This window comes from Sceloporus undulatus, chromosome 10 (assembly GCF_019175285.1).
Source record: "Sceloporus undulatus isolate JIND9_A2432 ecotype Alabama chromosome 10, SceUnd_v1.1, whole genome shotgun sequence".
Taxonomy (NCBI): domain Eukaryota; kingdom Metazoa; phylum Chordata; class Lepidosauria; order Squamata; family Phrynosomatidae; genus Sceloporus; species Sceloporus undulatus.
The window spans coordinates 2,882,415-2,901,457 of NC_056531.1; positions in this window are offsets into that span (position 1 = coordinate 2,882,415).

Consider the following 19,043-nt stretch of genomic DNA (forward strand, 5'->3'; position numbering starts at 1 on the left):
TCAGTTGTGTGGTGCATGGAGAGTGGTGGGTTGTTATTGTTTTGCCAATGCATAATGGCTGTATACAGCTGAAGGCAGCCTAAGTAGAGTTGTGCATGTGGGATTGTTGCATGTGCAACAGCACATTGAGGTACATAGGGTTGGGATGTTACTGTACATTGCCTTTGCACATTGTGCATTGCAATGACACTGGCTTGTTAGCTATGCACATTGACCATTGATCTACCTATGTTGTGCTGTGCTGGTAGGCACTATAGGGGTTGCAAAATGTAACTTTGCCAGCAGATGTTTGTGCTGTGCTGAACCAGTGGAGGATCTCGGTTATGTGATTCTCTTGCAGCAGGTTTTTCCATGCCAGATTATGAATTCAGGGTAGATTCTGCTATGGGAGAAGTCCTTAAAAAGAAAAACTCCCTGGTCTAATACCCCTTTTCCCCTTCCAGTGTGTATGTGTCGCTACTTTACCCAAGTCCAGCTACTTTCTTCTGCCACCCCCCACCATGACATTTGAAGCCCCAACTAGGATTGTGCCAACAGCAACAAGCACAGACTGGGGACTTAAAACAGGTTGAATTCATGCTAGTCAACATCACATGGCAGCATCTGTACCCCAAGACACCTGCTAGTGTGTAAGCAATGCTCATCCCTTGCATTATTTCCGAGCATGCACAGAGTATTTTTTCAAAGTTGCTATTTGAGTGGAGGCTCCTGGGAGTTGCAGTCCCCCAAGAGGAACTTTTCCCAAGGCCTGGGTTGGATGGTGAGAGCTTGATGATTTCTTGATTTGCCATGCAATCTTAGGCAAGTTTACTCAGCAGTGCGTCTCTCTATTCAGTTGGACTGATATTTGACCACATCCAGACTGATGCTTGACTACAAGGATAGGCAATCTGGTATCCTACCGTTCCCATCATCCCTGGCCCCAGAACCAAGTAGAGGGAGGTAGAGGTTGGAAGGTTGCATCATCCGTCACCCTCGTAGCAAATCCAGGAGGCGAGCAGCAACAGAAATAGTGCAGAATCGTAACACAGAGAAAGAAGAAGATAGGATCAGGGTGCTCAGAGAAATCCAGATGGATGCAGAAGTGAAAAACCAACGAACCAATTTTTAGAAAGCTCAAGGGAGTAAACATTTTAAAAACCCAGGGTGGAATGAACTGTCTGACCAGCCCCAGAACACTGGGTGTCCGCCAAGCAAGAAAAATAGAAGATGGAGAGAACATCATATGTGGGTCTCAGCAGGGGTTCTCCAACATTGGCCCTTCAGATGGTTTAAACTTCAACTTTTAGAAGCCCTAGCCAGCATGGCCAATGGCTAAGGATCCAGGGAGCTAAAGCCCAAGATGTGTGGTGGGCCAAAAGGGGAGCACCACTGACTTCTAGCATTGTACAAGAGGGTGCGACTGGCTGGCTGGGATGCCTAACAGGAGTATTTAGTTGTGGCTCCCACATATTCAGATCATGGAATGGGATTTTCTTTCCCAGTCATTCAGATTTCCACTGATGTGTGCAGCCAGTAGGCTGGGAAATAACATCCTAGAGCTCCACCCCTGTAGTCTACTTTTGTGTGACCCTTGCAGACACATGTACTTCCCAAACCGAGGAGCTTCAAAATGTGTTGGATTAAGATCAGGTCAACTAGGCCCCATGTCTCTGTATTCTGGGAACTGTAGTCCCACATATCTGGAAGGCACCTGGCTGTACAGTTTTGTTCATTTAGTTAGTTACATTGCGAAGATGCTGAGCGACAGGCATTCAGATTCATGCTCTGTAAAATACACGGTTTTCTGCCTTCTGTACATAAGTACATATGGATATAGACTCACATCTGTATGTATGTATGCAGCGCTGTGTATACATACATGCCAAATCTCAGATACTGTACAGTTTGGGTGTGGGTTTATTTTTTGTTTTTTGTTTTTATTCTTTAAAATGGCTGCTTCTGTTTTCTGTGCATTGGTTCAGATTTGCAGAGTGAGCTGTGACACATGTTTCTCAGTCACATCCCCAAGCGGGGAAGTCATGTACACAAATGCCATTCAAGTAAGAGGGAGATGCACAGAATGCCTCTTATGGAAACCATGTAGTGCTGGTATGCTGATCCCCTTCGTTTTTTCTTTCTTTGTGAAATGTTCTTCTGTTGACCTACTCAAGCCATTGTACAGATTTTAAAAATCAGGTTGTATATACACATTCCCACTGCAGAAATAACCCAGTTTGACATTGCTTTAACTGACATGGTGCAATGCTATGGAAATCTGGGAATGGTAGTGTGTTACAAACCACCATTTCCAAAATTTCACAGCATTGAGCCATGGTAGTCAAAGCGGAGTCAAACCAGGTTATTTCTGCAATGTGGATGCAGCTGTGGACATATACACACCTGATTTTTCTTTAAGCATCAACCATCACTTTGGGCAAGCTGTTCTTGATCTCAGAAGGATTTGGTTAATCCCTTAAACCAGGGGTGGGAATTTGAACACTGGAGTATTTCAGAATAAATAACTATAGAAGGTCTGGCAGGTGGAAGGTGGCTCCTAGGCCCTCCAGATTTGCCCCCCTGACTTATTCCATATCTATATTAGATGCACTAACAAAGCAGAAATGTCAAAGGGTTGTAGCAAAACACTGAAGTATGTTGTAGCCATGGTGGCAGTCCTAACAAGATGGAGATAACTGGAAAACTGCCACCTTGTTTACATGGCACATCATGTTCCGTCGCAAAGCATGTTGGCCATAATGCTTTACTCTTTCTGTTTTGTTAGTCACAAGGGAAAATTATATCAAATACGATCAGATATATCGGAAGGCAAGAGAAAGCGATATTATACTATCAGAAAGTCAATTAACTAGCCACACACATAGCTAAAAGATTTTAGACGGTGGCAAAAGGAATACAAAGAAAGAGAGAGAGAAAACAAATCTTTGGGAGGAAGCTTCATGGAATGGAAGAAAAAGTTTTTGGCAGTGGAATATGTGTAGCAGAGCATCCTGCTAGACTGTCCTCATTCTTTCTTTCGAGATTTCATTTCAAAAACAACAACAACACACACTCACAATTATAAATAACTACATAGGGAATATAAACATCTCTGTTTTGTGGCGGTTGATGCTGAATTCTCATCACTTGGGGGAAAAAATAGATACATGCAAAACCACTGAGTTGAGTCCAAATTCTCTCCCCCCCCCCCCCCCAAAAAAAAGGAAGAAAAACGACAAATGCAGGCATGGCAGTTCTCCTTGCGGATTGTAAATTTGTACAGTACCATTTATAAAGTTTTCTACACTCAAAAGGAAAGTATTTATAATTTCTGCTGTTTGACTGGGGTGCGAGGTGCCGTCGGCTGCACATTTGAAACAAAACTAAACAAAAATGGGTTGCTTTTCTTTTCTTTTTTGGTTTCCTTGTGATCTTTCTTGTGAGGTGTTTGGTGAGTAAATTATGTATGGATTATTTATGCCAATAAAAAAAAATTCAAAAAAAATGAAATCGGTTTTCTTGCTTTTGCTTTCTCCCACCTGGGTTGCTTCTGGGCTTGCACTGTGTCCGGGATTGAGGCCAAAAGGACCCTCAGACGCATGCTAAGGTCATGTGTTTTAGATTTATAAGGCAGGCCAGACTGGCTACAGGCATCTGGGAGTTGTAGTCCAAAGGGAATTTTCCCAAGGGTACATACTTGCCAACATTTCAGAGATGAAAATTAGGAGACATGTGGCCATGCAACATCAGAGCATCATCATATCTTGAACGCTGAACGCAAACACATCATAGAAATGTAATAGGGAGTGTGCTAGCTACCATCTTGCTCTGAATTGATCTGTCCCCCTCCATCTATCTCCTCCAATGTTTCACAGAGGAAAACCTTGGACACATGTAGCCAAGCAGCATTGGAGTGTGGTCAAGATGGCAAAGGCTCATAATGGGGAAGAACAGAAAAGGTAGGAGATGCCGCAGCAGTTTGCTAAGGGAAAGACTCTGACTCCTCTTTTCCCCTCCCCTCAACTCAGTGTACAGAACACAAACTGCCTTTGTAGGGAAGAGGGGCATAGTTCATTGACAGAAATGAGAAAGCTACTTTTTAAAGACTACAAGTCATAGGACCCTACAGTCAATATTGCCCATGAAGGCTAGAGTTCTGGGAGTTGGAGTCCCCAAAAAAGTTTTTTAAAATCCTCCTCAGCTCTGCTCTTTGGTAGGGCATGTGTTTTGCAAAGTGACGTCCATGCTGCATCCCCAACAACTCTAGGTCAGGCTGGGAAAGACTCCTGTCATAAAGCTGGTCGCTACAGACCAGGAATAGGCAACCTGGTGCCTTCCCAATATTTTGGACACCAACCCCCATTAGTATGGGCAGGAGTTATGGATGTTACAGTACAGAACGTCTGAAAGGTGCCCAGTTGCCTTACAATAACAACAACAACAATAATATCTTGACAAGATATAGACCTGTTATTTTTCTTTCTCCTCCTATGATGTTTAACACCTTTGCCTGATGAAGAAGCCAGTAGAGCATCAAAAGTGTGCAACAAGATTTTTGTACATTTTGGTGGGCCCAATAATGATATCACTCTTTTGTGGATTTGGGATGTTACTGTACATTAACATAGATGGTTTGACTTGGTATAATGCAGCTTTCTGGTTAGGAAAGGGTTATCGCTCAGGGATAAGCACCTTCTTCCCAGGCAAAAGGTCTCCAAATTGAAAGGATCAAAGAGTGGGTGATCAGAAAGACCGAGACACTGGAGAGCTGCTCTCTGTTGGTTGTCGGCATGATTGAGCCAAATAGACCCTTGGGTCCAACCAACACAGTGCCTTTGTTTGAATCCTGTATACACTACCCTTCAAAACAGGATTGAACTCCAAGAAGAGAAAATATAACTTTATTATGCGAATTATGCTGCAGTTACACTGCACCCCCTTATTAGTGAATTGCAACACTGTGCAACTGAATGTGCAACCTAATGCACCTGTACTTGTACATGCACCAGGTGCACCACATGTGCAACTCCGCTTCCAGAACCTTGCCCTGAATATTGTCTGATATATGTCTATTCCCAAAAGGGAGTGTGGAAGGATTGCTTTTAAAAAATACAGTAATAAAATCATTAATGCCATACCATTTTCAGTATGCACCCAACAGTCTTACGGGGAGTATATAGCCATTGTGAATACTGGTTGTCATTGGTCGTTTTCACCTCCATGGCTTTCTCTGCTCATCTTTCGAAGTACGGATGGTCCTTTCTAGAGTGACAGGTCCTTGCCCCAACACTCTTGCAAGCTGACATAAGGGAAATGAAAAAGGACAAGGGAGAAAAAGGCAGCTTTCCAAGGCCAATGTTACCTGCTCTGAGAGACAGCCACTTTTCAGGGTCTCTGGGAGAGAAAAGCCTTTCCTGTTACCTACTATCTCATCTTTTTTGTGCAAAACCTAGAAGAGCTGAACCTTCAAACTTCACACCTGCAAAGTCTGGGCTGTAGCACTGAGTGAAAAATATGGGGGTGGGATAGGGGTTAGTTTTGAACTGCTTTGAAGACTTGATGAGCAAATTGTTAGGATAGCATCCAAAAAAATATTCTTGAGCCAGAGGCAAAAACCCCGCCTATGCAAGTAGGATGCCCGGTTGGCATTCGCATTTTGTTTACTTTTAATCATTTAAAAGATGTTTAGACTCTATTGAAGGGTAACAATCAAACCAAGGATTAAAAAAGAATAACATCTTCAGTAAGAAATACAGAATAAAATCAATGGAGGCACATTTAATGAGCAAACCAGGATTATAAAGCTAGGTCAATATTAATACTGCGTAACATACCAATGGGGAGCAAAAACAGTATATGGACATCAAATGACCTGGACGTGTTTCAACCTTATCAGTCTCCTTCAGCAGTTGAAGATTCTGCCACAGACATGTAGGACACAGTCTACATTATTAGTCTGAATTCAAATTTCGACACGCAGCAAAAACCTTTGCAGGCTTGTTTTATGGTGCTCCAGAGACTAGGACACAAATGAGTGGATTCAAATTATGAGACAATAGATTCTAGCTGAGCATTAGGAAGAACTGGTTTACTGTTAAGGGCTCTCTGACATTGGGATATCTGCCCTCAGAGGTTGGGGGACCCTTCTTTTTTGGAGGTCTTTAAACAGAGGTTGGGTGAGCATCTCCTGGTGGTGCTTTAGCTGCGGATTACTGCGTGGGTTACACTAGGTGACCCTTGCGCTCTCTTCCAGCGCATAAGATTCTGTGATCCCATTTCACAGAATGTCTTGTTTTATAACAAAATGGTGGCTTCGTCAACCTCACAGTGAAACTTAGTATGAGGACCTAAGATAGCCAAAGCTGTCCGAACCAGGCTTCTCTGCAAAGGGCTTTGCTGCAACTAAATCTTCAGCAAAGCTTGGAAAAGTTACTTTTCTAGATTGCAACACCCAGACACTTTTCAACTTTGGTCATCGGCTCCTTGAGGGGCGGGCAGGCAATAAAACATTATATTAACCCACACCACAGTAGTAAGGAATGTACAATTCTAGGTATTGTTAGAGTGCTGCTCCCATGATCCCTCACCCTTGGCTAGGCTAGCTAGCAGGGATGGGAGTTGGGGTCCAGCAATAAAAGAGCCAAGTGTTTCCCGTCTCTCCCTTACAATCTGACACACATTCCCCTACCGATGCCAGGTGATCCTTTGCAAGTGATGCTGGAAGACTGCGCCATCCAATTGTGGCTTCCTTGGGGATAGGAGAATCTCCTCAAAGTAGGGTAGCATGGACATGAATCAGCATCCCGCCTGAGGGTAGCATTAAAGAGTTAGGGCTCATCGCGCCCAACCACAACAACCAGTGCTAATACAAAATGGCAATGCTGACGGGAGCGCTTTCTCCTCTATACCACCTTCTGGCCTTCCACAGCATGTGCTTCATGCAGTAAATAGTATAATTAACCTGCACTTAAGGACAATGCAAAACACTTTGGGCAATCATCAAGAGAAATGTCGGCCCTCCATTACCCAGAGGAATTAAGGCTCCAGTGCTTGGGTAAAGCTCCTTATTCAGCATCTCTCTAAATCTGATCAAATGTGGGCAGAAGTTACAGAAAGAAATGAAAACTTGAACAAAGATCTTCAGGCAAGAGGGAGAGGTTGGAGAGATGCAGGTGAAGGGAGTGCTGGCCGTCCGAAGATTCATAGACCAATGGGCCTGATCTTAAGCAAGTTTAGAAGACAGAAGGAAGGCCATTCAACACATGCTTTTGTGTCGGTGCCTTCTGCCACTTCGAATAATTTGCCACCTGAAGTGCCCAGCTGCCTCACTCTGCTTTATGGGAAGGATTGCTCTGTCTGGAAACTTCTGCTGCCCCTTTACCTGCCCCTTCTGAGCAAAGGAACAGGGAGAAGAAGAAAGAGATGGAGCATAGATACATTTTTTATACATTTCAAGGGCCCCAAGGGATCTCTCCAGCTGCCAGTTTTCAATGGATTTCACAACTGGGAGAATCATAGAGTTGGAAGAGACCCCAAGGGCCATCCAGTCCTACTCCATTCTGCCATGCAGGAACTCACAATCCAAGCACTCCCGACAGATGGCCATCCAGCCTCCGTAACTGACCCCATTCAGTTTAGCCACAGCATTGGGTTCAGATCAAGTTTCTGAACATTTTTCAAAGGGAAGTCCATACAGAGCATGGTAACACAGTTGAAACAGGACATGATAGTGTGCCTCACTCTGCCCACATCAGAACTCTCCAAAAATAGGCATGGCTGGCACACTAGATTTCACTGTGCAAATACACTTCCAGTCACCTCTGAAACCTAGCATCAAGGATTAGGGCTGAATTCTCAGCTGATGGAGAAGGAGGCATCCAGGAAAAGTTTGATTCCAGGCACAGCCCAGGCTAGGCAAGGCATCATATGTTAACTTCAGTGATTCCATCTCCTGATCCCTAGCTCCTTTTTAGCTCTTTTCCTTGCCTCACCCAGGAAAGGTGGCAATCAACCTCCTCCATCTTCCTCTGCTAACTTTTTCAGTTTACTTTGTCTGGGGCTGCATCCGCACTGCAGAAATAGTCTGGTTTGACACCACGTTAACTGTCATGGCTCAAGGCTATGGAATCCTGAATTCAGAATCCCATAGCCTTGAGCCATGGCAGTTAAAATGATGTCAGACTGGATTATTTCTGCAATGCGGATGCAGCCTGAGTTCCACATCCTTCCCTCCTTGCACCTCTGTTTTCACATGTCTTCTTCAGCCATTCTCCCAACTCTTTCTATCACTTCTTCTCAGTCTATATTTATTGCATTGTGTTTTGTCCAGGATGGGGGTAATGGGGAAAGCTAAAGCGAAATGGAAAGATCCCTCAGGCTGCAAACCCTTCCCTGCTAGGCAAGGCGGTTTAGATAGAGGTTAGAGCACTCCTGGTAGACAGCCTTCCTTCTCCAGTGACTGCCTCTGCCAAATCCTTCGCTGCAGCAAAGAAGGCTGATGTGGAAGAAAATCCTCTCCAGGGGGAAGAAACCTCTGCTTCCAAGCCAGACAGGACTGAGGCATCTGATCTTTCTCCTCTCCCCTTAACTCAAAGGTCAGGTCCTGATGAAAGCCTCTCCAGCAGCACCGATGAGCAAAAGACAGAGGTAGTTGTTTTGGAGGAGGAAGGAAGTAGTTACTTTAATTTCTCAGGATGCATCCCTCCAGCATTTAGAAAAGGCAGGTTCTGCTCCAGAGCTCTCTTCCAGAACTGCCCCATGAGAGATGAGACCTAAGTGGCCTTTACAAATGGGGCTACTTCCAAAAAGCAATCATGGTGACAGCCATTTGGAATGCACCGACCAGGCATTGCCTCTGCCCTTTTCAGGTGGATTTTCAGAGTGGGTTTTCTCCATTTTCCTGCTTTTTCTTGGCTTTGCAAAGAACTGAAGAGGAGGAGCTAGATTCCAGATAACCTCTCCAATCCAGTTTATATATACTGTATGTTAAAAAGCATGGCGGACAAGAGAAGACCTCAAAGGACCCACAGGCCAGTGGCCAACATGTTGAATGCAAGTCTCCCAGTACTGTCTTCTCAGGGTATCAGAGGCCCTGGTGTATGCATGGTAAAAGTCTGATGGTGGGGGGACTTTTGGTTCTCCTTATGCTTTGGACTCCCAGTCTTACTGCCCCTTACATTGGCCATACTGGATGTGGCTGATGGAAGTTGTAAGACAAATCTTCTGAATGAGCAAAGGTTCCCAGCCCCAAATTCTATAGAGGGACACTGTGGTTAGAAGTTAGCGTGTTGGGATGAAACTAGAAGATCTAAATGCAAGAAAGGTGAGTAGCAGAGGGGTAGGTGTGGGGAGAAATTAAATGTGTTTGGGTCTTCATCACATTACCAAGGGAGCAGTCTTCCTTGGCTGTCCATTTCCGCTGGATCTTGTCAAGCCAAGTGTCGAAGCAAGTTAGGGAAGGCATGTCCATTCTCAGGCTATGCTCCATTTGCAAAGAAGGGAGACGACACAGTCAGTCCTCTTCTGAAAGTTCCCCATTAAGAATCGGCTGTTTGTTGATAGATGATGGCAATGATAATAATTTGTCCTGAACGTTTGGACAGGAACAGCAGGGAGAGAGACACAGCAAAGATGTCACACTAATGAAAATTATAGGTCGGTTACGCAGATAATGCCATTGTTCAGCCCATTTATAGAACTTGCCTTCCAGGCCACGTGCCGCAGCTCCCGTACCTCCAGCCGGCTCTGCAGCTGCGCTCTCAGATCATATTTATTGCCAGGAAATGGAGATTTGAAAGGAAGAGGGCAGGAAGGGTCGGGTGGGCGAGGGAGAGCAGGGCACCCTATCAAGCGGCCCAGATTAAAACTCAAGTAGGCGGGTACGCACTGATTCCATATGTTGTGGGTTTGCAGGCACTGGGCTGGTGAGCGTTTTGTCAGAGCTTTGAACGTTGCTTTTTTAAACAATAACTTCCAGGATCCTACAAACAGAAGTTTGTAGATCCTGGGAGTTATAGTCTAAAAAGTGACTTTTCTGGGGTCTGAGGCCTTGACACACAATTATGCGCACTTCCTAGCTCTTGTGATTTTATTTTTCTATGCATTTTCAGGTCTGTTTCTCCACCCTTGAGGACTTGAAACTTTTTTAAAGGCATAAGAGCTTGCCAAGAAATTGAATTCTTGCCCCACTGCCAGCTTGTACCTTTGTGGCATGCAGCCTCATTGAGGGAGGGGTGCGACTAGCCCTGGCTGGAGTTATGCACTGAGTTAGGAGGACAAGATCTGTCTGTGTCACTTCATGTTTAACTGGCAGCTGCCATGTTCATAAAAAGGAATGCTGGGGAAATATAACACCAGATCCCACTCTGAAAGGTGGACAGATGTCCATATCCTCCAGTGGTCCCAATTTGGCTGGGACAGTCCTGATCAATCTTTGGACATCCCATTTTTTCAGCTGCTTTTAAAACATTCTGGTTTCTCTCTCCTCCTTCCACTTCTTCTCTTTGTCCTCAGCTTACTTCAGTGGCTACAAACTGAGTTCCAAGCGTCAAAGTAGTTTGCACTCCATGAACTCAGGCAGGGAGGAACAGGAGGGGATCTTCCCTTCCCAGGAGACTCAGGCAAAAGCAAACTGATCCAGCCTCTCCTAGCTTGTATATACTTCCTCACTGAGTCCTTTTGCCATCTTGACCACAGTTTCATGGTGATGTGGCCACGTGTATCCAGCTTTTGTCTATGCAGTGTTGGAGGGCAAGCAAGTTCCCAACGGAACCAGCATCCCCCCTCCCCAAATTTCTTGTTATGATGTGCATTTTGGGAGATTCAACGTTTGAGACTTAGTAAATAAATAAATTAATGTAACCAAATTGATCTCCCCCCCCCATACACACACACCATCCCCAATGAAAGGGACAGAATCAGCTGCAAAACAAGGAGGATAATTTGAAAACAGCCCTCTGTGACCTACCAGCCTTGCCAAAATTGGTACGGTAATAGCAAACAATTCCTCCTTTGCTGAATCTTGCAAGGTCAGATCTGAAGCCTCCACTTCTGCTGATCTGTTCAACCCGGCTCGACAGACCTTGAAGAATTTCTAGTGAAATGGTGCAATGGTGGGTCACCCTACCTTTTTGCTCATTCCACAATCCTACATATTTAAAAAGGCTATTAATAAACCATGAAAGGTTGCTCACACCTCATACTGACTCTGCCTGGCGCTTTTCATCTTCAAAGCCTTTGTGGCGACATGAACAAATGAGTGTGTGTGTGCGCACGCACACACACGCACAACATCTCACAAGCTTCCAAGCACCACCTCCATTTTCCTGGAGAAAGGAAATCCAGGCCGTGGAGAGAGAAGGTGGAAGGATGTGTCCCATTGTGCTGACCTGACAAATTGTGGTGCCCAATACAAGAAATACACCCATCCCAAAAACCACACACATACACCATTAAAGTAGATTGTGATGCACACACAACAACAAACAACAACAACAACAACAATTCTCAACCAGAGAGCTTTTGCCTCCCCAAACTGCATGTCCTCGTGTTCCCTAGCATGCAGCCACAGCACTTAAAGTGGAATCATGATGCTATAACTGAGTAGTGTGAAAAGGGCCCATTTTCTTGTGTAGCAGCAACTTTTTCAGTTACCTGTATAGTTATGGCCCTGGGGCTTCACTAAGGAGTAGAAGGGAAATCGCCCATGTTGGCCAAAGCATCTTAATGCTTTCTTGTGCATGTGTGTGTTTTGCACCACAGTTTCAATCATTTTGGCATTTTTTAAAAGGTAGCTACAGCCAGCATGGCATAATGGTGTGAACGGTGGACTGTGATTCTGGAGACCAGGGTTCGATTCCCAGCTCAGCCATGTAAGTTTCCCAAGTAACTTTCTAGGCAACCCGTTTGGGCCTGCCAGCCTAGCCTCTGGGAAGGATCGCCTTGGCCTCGCTTCTGCTGCCCAGTCGGCCATGGTTTTGCTGCAACCAGGACAACTCTTGAGAGATGGGGATTCTGGAGGGCAAGCCAGGCACAGCCAGAGCCAGAGCCTGGCCAAGCCCATGGTTCTGGCCCCAGGGAACTCTTGGTATATAATGAGTGTCTAGCCTCATTGCTACCCCATTTGGGAGCTCCAACTGTCTGTGCTTGATAGGCTAATGCTTAATCCCTCCAGTGTGCTGGATAGTTCCTGAAAAGTGGGATAATCCCTTGTGCATTTAAGAGGCGTTCTTAGCAACAATCCCTTTAACGGAGGGACTTGCTCCAATAATAGCCAGATTAGTCACTGGACTGCTGACTTTCCAATCTGGGTCACGAGCTCCGCTTCTCTTCCTTTCTTCTTTGCGTTCTTCCTTTGATTTGTGGGTATGAGCACTTGGTGGGACCATGCGCCAGTGCCCCAAACTTGGTCAGTGGAGCTTGAAGTGAAAGTGCTTGGGGAAATGAGGGCAAGTGTGCCCGATTTACAGTCTTACCTTTCCCCATGTTCGTTTTTAAAAAGCCTTTTCAATTTTTTTTTAAAAAAAAAGAAATTCATGATTTTTGATCATTTCCTACTGAAATGAAGTGCTGCCACATCTCCATTGGGTAACTTCATATTCCTGGTGGAACGAATCTATGGGTTACAATGTCTCCTAATCATTTTCTACAATGTCATGTTCTTTCTGCTCCAAACATAAAGAAATTCAGACGTTTTGGCAAGCTCTCCATATAAGCTAGCCAGGGGATTCTGGGAGTGGTACTCCACAAAGTAATGTTTCCAAGTATCTGGAAAACGGTGATGGAAAAGCTCTCTGGTTCAGATCCTGAATAGCCACTGCCACTCTGAATAGCTAATACTGGGCTAGATAGACAAATAGCTTACACACGCATTCTTCTGATGACAATAGATGATAGATAGATAGATAGATAGATAGATAGATAGATAGATAGATAGATAGATAGATAGATAGATAGATCTGTAGAAAAGGAACTACTTTTAGATAATGCTCTGAGGTGTCTGGTTTGCCACAGCTACTGCGTGTCTCCACCCAGCCCTGCTGGCATGAACTGTCCAAGGCATGAAAACTTTACAAAATGTGTGGTCTACTAAGCAGTGGCCGGATCTGGGGGGTAAAAACAGGTTAGCCGCACAAGAGTAGTGACAAGTGAAAGAAGGTGTGAACTGGATAACTGGAAAGGGGAGGAGGGTCTCTTGCTACTTAAAGAGGCAGCCAGCACTTCGGGCAGTCCCTGTTTTTTATGGCTTGCAGGCCTCCTTCTTCATATCAGGACATATTAGTTCAGCCCTAAATGAAACTACACATATCAAGAATCCTGGAGAGACACATCCACAGAACTGTCCACTTTGCAGACATGTGGGAGAGATTTGCTTTTGCCTTCTGGCTGCATCGCCTGACCAATGCGTAGTAGACCTTGGCTGAGATGTCCCTGTGCTTGGAAAGATTACTTTTAAGGACTACAACACCCTGAATTTCCCAGCCAACATAGCCCATAAAATTAACGTCTCCATAAAAGTAACGTCGTTCTTAGGTAAGTTCTTACTTTATAGAGCCCAGGGAAAGAGTCCAAAGGGATTCAGTCTGAGGTGCTTGCTGGGCAATGACCTAGGGCTGCCTAGGAATGGATGGTCTGTCGAAAGTCAGGATCAGACAAAAGGGGTTATAACAACCGTAAAACCTTTGTTGTTTCGACAATGAAAAATTAGAAATTACATTTTTAATGGCCTGGTTCTCCAAATGATCTGCAAGCCTTTGGCCCAAACGTCACCCCTTCCTGCTCTTGAGTAGATCCCTTACTTTGGAATAGACCTCTTATTCCTGAAAGAGGTTTTGCTGCCAAGGAGTCTGGTATTTGCCACTTAGTAAATCAATGTGCCACTGCAGGCAACAGGCAGTTTTTCAATCAATTACATTTAATCCTTTAAAAAATCAAAATAACTCTGGGGGGGGGGGCACAGCCTCAGGGTCGCTTTAGTATGTGTGCCAAGTGGCATGGCCTAGCTTTCATGAGTGTGGAACCATGGTGGAGACAGGCAGACACAAAGGCGGTTGAAAGGACTATGAGAAAGGTGGTCGTGAGATTGATTTTATTTTGTCTTAGGAAAAGGTGCCAGGTGAAACAATGGACAGGAGTGTCCCCCATTTTGCCATTCACCCCCTACTTTGGTAACAAAATAACATGGCAGTTTGGGGTACTGTGTACCTTGACTTAAACAGGGAGGAACATACATAGAATATCTTGGGTGAGCCATGACCATTCTTATGTGTGCTACTAAAAAAAAGTGTCTCCCATTGCTAAAATAGGGATGATAACTAGTAAATAGTGAAGATTAGCCCAACATGCATTCTTGACAAGGTCAGCTTTACGGAACGACTGCTGCTGGCAAGATGAAATCCGTATTCATGCAGCCAGTCTTGAACAACGTCCCAGTTGATACCCTTGGCTTGCTGAGAGCATCCGATTTGTTAGGCGGCAAGGACTCCAAAGGCCTGTGCCTGCTTACCTTTGCCTGGGGCAAATTTGAAGATTAAATGTAAGCTTCTTAATGGAGGGGGGGGGAGCTGTAGAAATGACATCTCTAGATTGGTAATTCTGCCTTGGAGGGGAGCTTTGGCATCATGTTTTTAAAAGCTTTTTCGGCTGCAATCCGATGCACATTTTCCCAGCAGGGGGGCTCACTGAAGACAATGATCCTTAACTTCTGAGTATGGATGGATAGGACTGCATGGTTAGCTCTAATCTGCATATTGGGGGGTATATATTTGTTTAATCTGTGAAATGGAGATCTTAACTAGGGTTTGTAATTGACCTTGTTTTCCTTTGATTTGATTTGTGTGGTTTCTTTAGTACGGAAAGCCCAGAAGAAATGGGTAATGCATTCATAAATATTCATTTGCGTTATAGACATAAGAGCAGATGAAGAGCTCAAAGGATAACTCACACCAAAGGCTTATTAGGTCCAGTGTCCAGTTTCCCACAAGAGCCAACCAGGTGCGCCATTGAGAAGCCCACAAATACAACAAGAGGGGCATTGCCCTCGCCCACTGTTCCTCTTCACTGTCTAGCAGTTTCGAGGCTGTCTGTCTCAGATCATGGAAGTCATATTATACGACTGTATAATATGACCTCCATGATTTCTAAAGGAAACTATAAGAAACTTGTTAAATATCATTTGTCTTTTCAGCAGTCCACAGTAACTATAGGACGCTTTTCCAGAACCACATCTCAGATGAATTGATTTTCTTTCTTTCAGCTTCCTTCACAATCCAGCTTTCACAACATAAAAGTGGAAATAGGATGGCATGGACAATCCTAACTTTAGTATTCAATGATATCTCTTTACACTTCAGGATCTTGTCTAGAGCCTGTCTTTCCACGACCCAGTTTTCTTCTGACTTTTTGAATATCGTCTCCATTTGGGTTAATGACTGAGCCAAGGTATGGGACATCTTGAACTCTTTCAATGGCTTTATCGTCTGCTTAAAAGTTATGTAAACCGTCTGTGCTCATTATTTTTGCTTTCTTAATGTTCAACTGTAAACCTGCCTTTGTACTTTCTTCCTTAACATTCGTCAGTCTTTCCAAGTCTTTGCTATTTTCAGCTAGTATGTGCTCAATTGACTTTTCTCGTCTCTCAGGATAGAGAATTCCTTTTCTTATCTCTTTTGAGCTACAGTATCCAGAATCCGCCCAACCCAGTCTCTGTACTCCAGCTATGTGACTATGAATGAATGTTTTGTGTGTTTTAATAGTCCCGTTTTTGTCACTTTCGATATATCTATATCATTTTAGTTATAGTAAGCGATATAGACACCAGGTGCTGTAGACCTGGTATGTCTTCCTAGGAAGGAGCTGGCAAAACCACCTCTGAGGATTCCTTGCCTAACAAAATCCTATGAAATTCATGGGGTTGCCATAAATTGCCAGTGACTGGAAGATGCAGGGGGACACACACACACACACACACAAATTAATTATAATTCAGTCATTATTTAGTTACGTTAAAAATGTCAGGTTACAAATCTCTGTAGTTTGAATCTATTGCTCCATGTCCTAGTCCCTGGAGCTGCAGAAAACAACCTTGCTCCATCCTCAATATGACATCCCTTTAAATACCTAAACAGGGTTATCATATCTCATATTAAGGAAAACCAGTTGTCCTAAAAGCACGCATACATGGGTGTGCACATGTTCACACACCTTTCTTCTAGTCCCAAAGACCCAGAATCTCTGGTTTGTGTGTGTGTGTGTGTGTGAGAGAGAGAGAGAGAGAGAGAGAGAGAAAGAGTTTGAAACGTCTATTGTCCTTTTCAATGCAAAAGGAAAAGTGATTGACAGGTCTTGCTCCCAGGCTCCAACACACTCCCCAGCAATGCAGCAGTGGGAAAGTGCCGGAGTGCGGTTTTAATTGCTAATATTTCCCTTCCAGCGCCATGCTCTCAATTCCACCCCGAGGCTCTGGCAGAAAGCCTCCTTTAGGATGTGGGAGCTGATCGCAGCCACGCTAATTGGATCAATAGAAACTGTGGCAGAGAGGCGACTGGAGAGGTATTGGGGCTCTTTTCCACCTCTCCTCGAGCCGCCTGATGCAGACGCTCTCTTTCTGCTCAACTGCTTCCCAGTGCTCAGTGGATTCCCTTTCAGCTGTGGCTATTTTTATGTTGCCCTTGTAGGTCTCAGTAATTGCAGAAGGTCTTTCAAACCTTTCATGGAGGGAGGGGGGGTGAGGAGAGGGAATTGTTGACCAAGCCGAGCAAAACTTTTTTTTTAATTTACTTCACCTGTTTGGTATTTCATTTCTGATGTGATCTCTCCCGTAAGGCTTGCGGGATTAGGTTAGCGTTTGGTAGGCACAGTCTAGACACAATGGTACATCTCAGGTTGGAACACAGGCCTCTACAATCCGATGCATGCTAAGGCGGATGGAAATGAGAAAGGCACCAAATAGATCATAACGCATTCTTGGCCTTGAGGCCAAGCAACATGGGATGAGGAAAGGAATTCCTTTGGTTGACATTTTAATGGGAATTTACCTAATTTTGCATTTTTGCCCAAGCATCTGAACGGAAACTCGCCTATCCTCCAAAATCTTTCCAAATTTTGCAAAGGGGGGCTCGTCTAATTTGAAATATGACTGGACATTTATATGTGTCAAAACGGTCACCGTCTCTGCCATTTGAAAACCAAATCAAATCAAATGCTGGGCCAAATGGATCCAGAACAGACATGCCCAACCCTAGAATACGCTAGACTTGCGATTCCAGAGTGGTGAAAAGAACCAGGGGGGCTGTGAAGGGTTACAGCACATTATGCAAAGTGTTTTCAGTGGTGGCTTGGTCTTAAGTGGACAAGTAAAATTCATTAACCTTACAAAAGACCATGGAGACATAAAGTTGACGTAAAGTCTTTACGCAGACTGAAAGTTGGTATGGAAGGGTTTTACTGTTCAGGGGGAAACTCCAAACCTTTGGAGCTTTATGCCCAGTAACGGGGGTGAAATTAGGCTGTACAGTTTCAGATTGCCTTGTGAACGGTTGGTATTCTCAACGCAGGTTCCCCCACCACACCCAGCATGGCATGATGATGGACTTCTTCCTCATAGCCCACATTTTCAGTGTTCTCTCATCCAAGGAACACTAAGCTCTTCACTGTGCAAGGAAGCAGAAAGCATGCAATGATATGTATGCCAAGTTTCACCATGATATTGTGGTGATCAGTTGCTGTGAGGATTATGTCTGTTTTAGACTATAAATCCCAGAATCCCTCTGCCTGCAAGTACAGCGACCGCTGGGGAAAACAAGGTGCTAACACAGCGGGACTTTAGGTCTGGTCCAGTAAGGAGACTCTTACACATATTTTACTGTTTTACTGGGGGGGGGGAATTACTCTGGATTTATAAACTCAGATATGAGCAGCCTGATCTACCTTCTAGGGCTCTTGTGAAGATAAAATGGGAAGAAAAGCCACGTGTGCTGCCTTGAGCTCGGTGGAGGAGAGGCAGCGTATAAATGGAACAAACAAACCAAATAAAGAGAGATGTTGGGGGCTGACCTGAGGACTTTCTGTATGAGACGTAGTTGTGATTTGTGCCAATCCCTCTCTTTTTGTGCAAACAAATCTAGGAAAGGGGGAACTGAAGATCCGTCTCCTACTTCTCTCTCCCTTTCTTTCTCTCTTCCAGAATTGGCATGTTAGGTCTGAAGACTGGGCCTGGCTCCGCATCAGGAGGCAGTCACACTCTCCCGAATACCACACGGGTCAGTGGAACCTGAGACACTTCTCCAGCTGATGAAGGCCATGGGTCCCTTCCCCAGGCTGCGACAGTTGGCAAGGCAGAGCGGATCACAAGCTGAAAGACCAACACTGAGCCTCATCCAACATCGTCATCATCATTGTCAGAAGGGATTCCAACTGAGTCAAGGCTGTTGGGATCAGCTGATCCAAAGAAACAGGAGAAGCTGGGAGCACTGGCCAAAGCTACAAGGTGACAAGGATTAAGGAAATGGGTGTTTGGGCAGAACACGCAGTGAATGGCTGTGGGGAAGCTGGAGCACCGTCGGAGCCAGCTGCGCCTTATTTTACTCAATGTGCCTGGCACCTGAGCCCCAGAATAATTCAAGTCCAGAGCCCAAGAAAAACCCGATAGGATTCAGGCCTCTTGTCTTTCGATGTTCTATAAGGTTTTCCCGATGGTTAGGCATAACACGCTTGTCAGTACATTAGATGCCTATGGCCTTAACATGAGTTTTAAAGAATTATACTGCAATTGTGTTTGGCAATGTTGTGCACAACAGTTTGCGCATTTAACGGGCATGAAAGCATAGGCTGTAGCGCCCACCAAACTATAAATCCCAGAATTCTATACACCAGGGTGTAAAAGATAAAGTGGTGTCAATCTGCTTTATTTCTGTAGTGTGGCAGCAGCCCAGTGCTTCAGGTGTTCAACTCAGACTGGGAAGAGTTCTAGTTCCCACTGAGCCATGAAACTCACTGGGGGACTTTGGGCCTGTCAGTCTTTCTTAACCTGGGTTTTGCGGATAAAAGGAGGAGAGCCATGAACACTA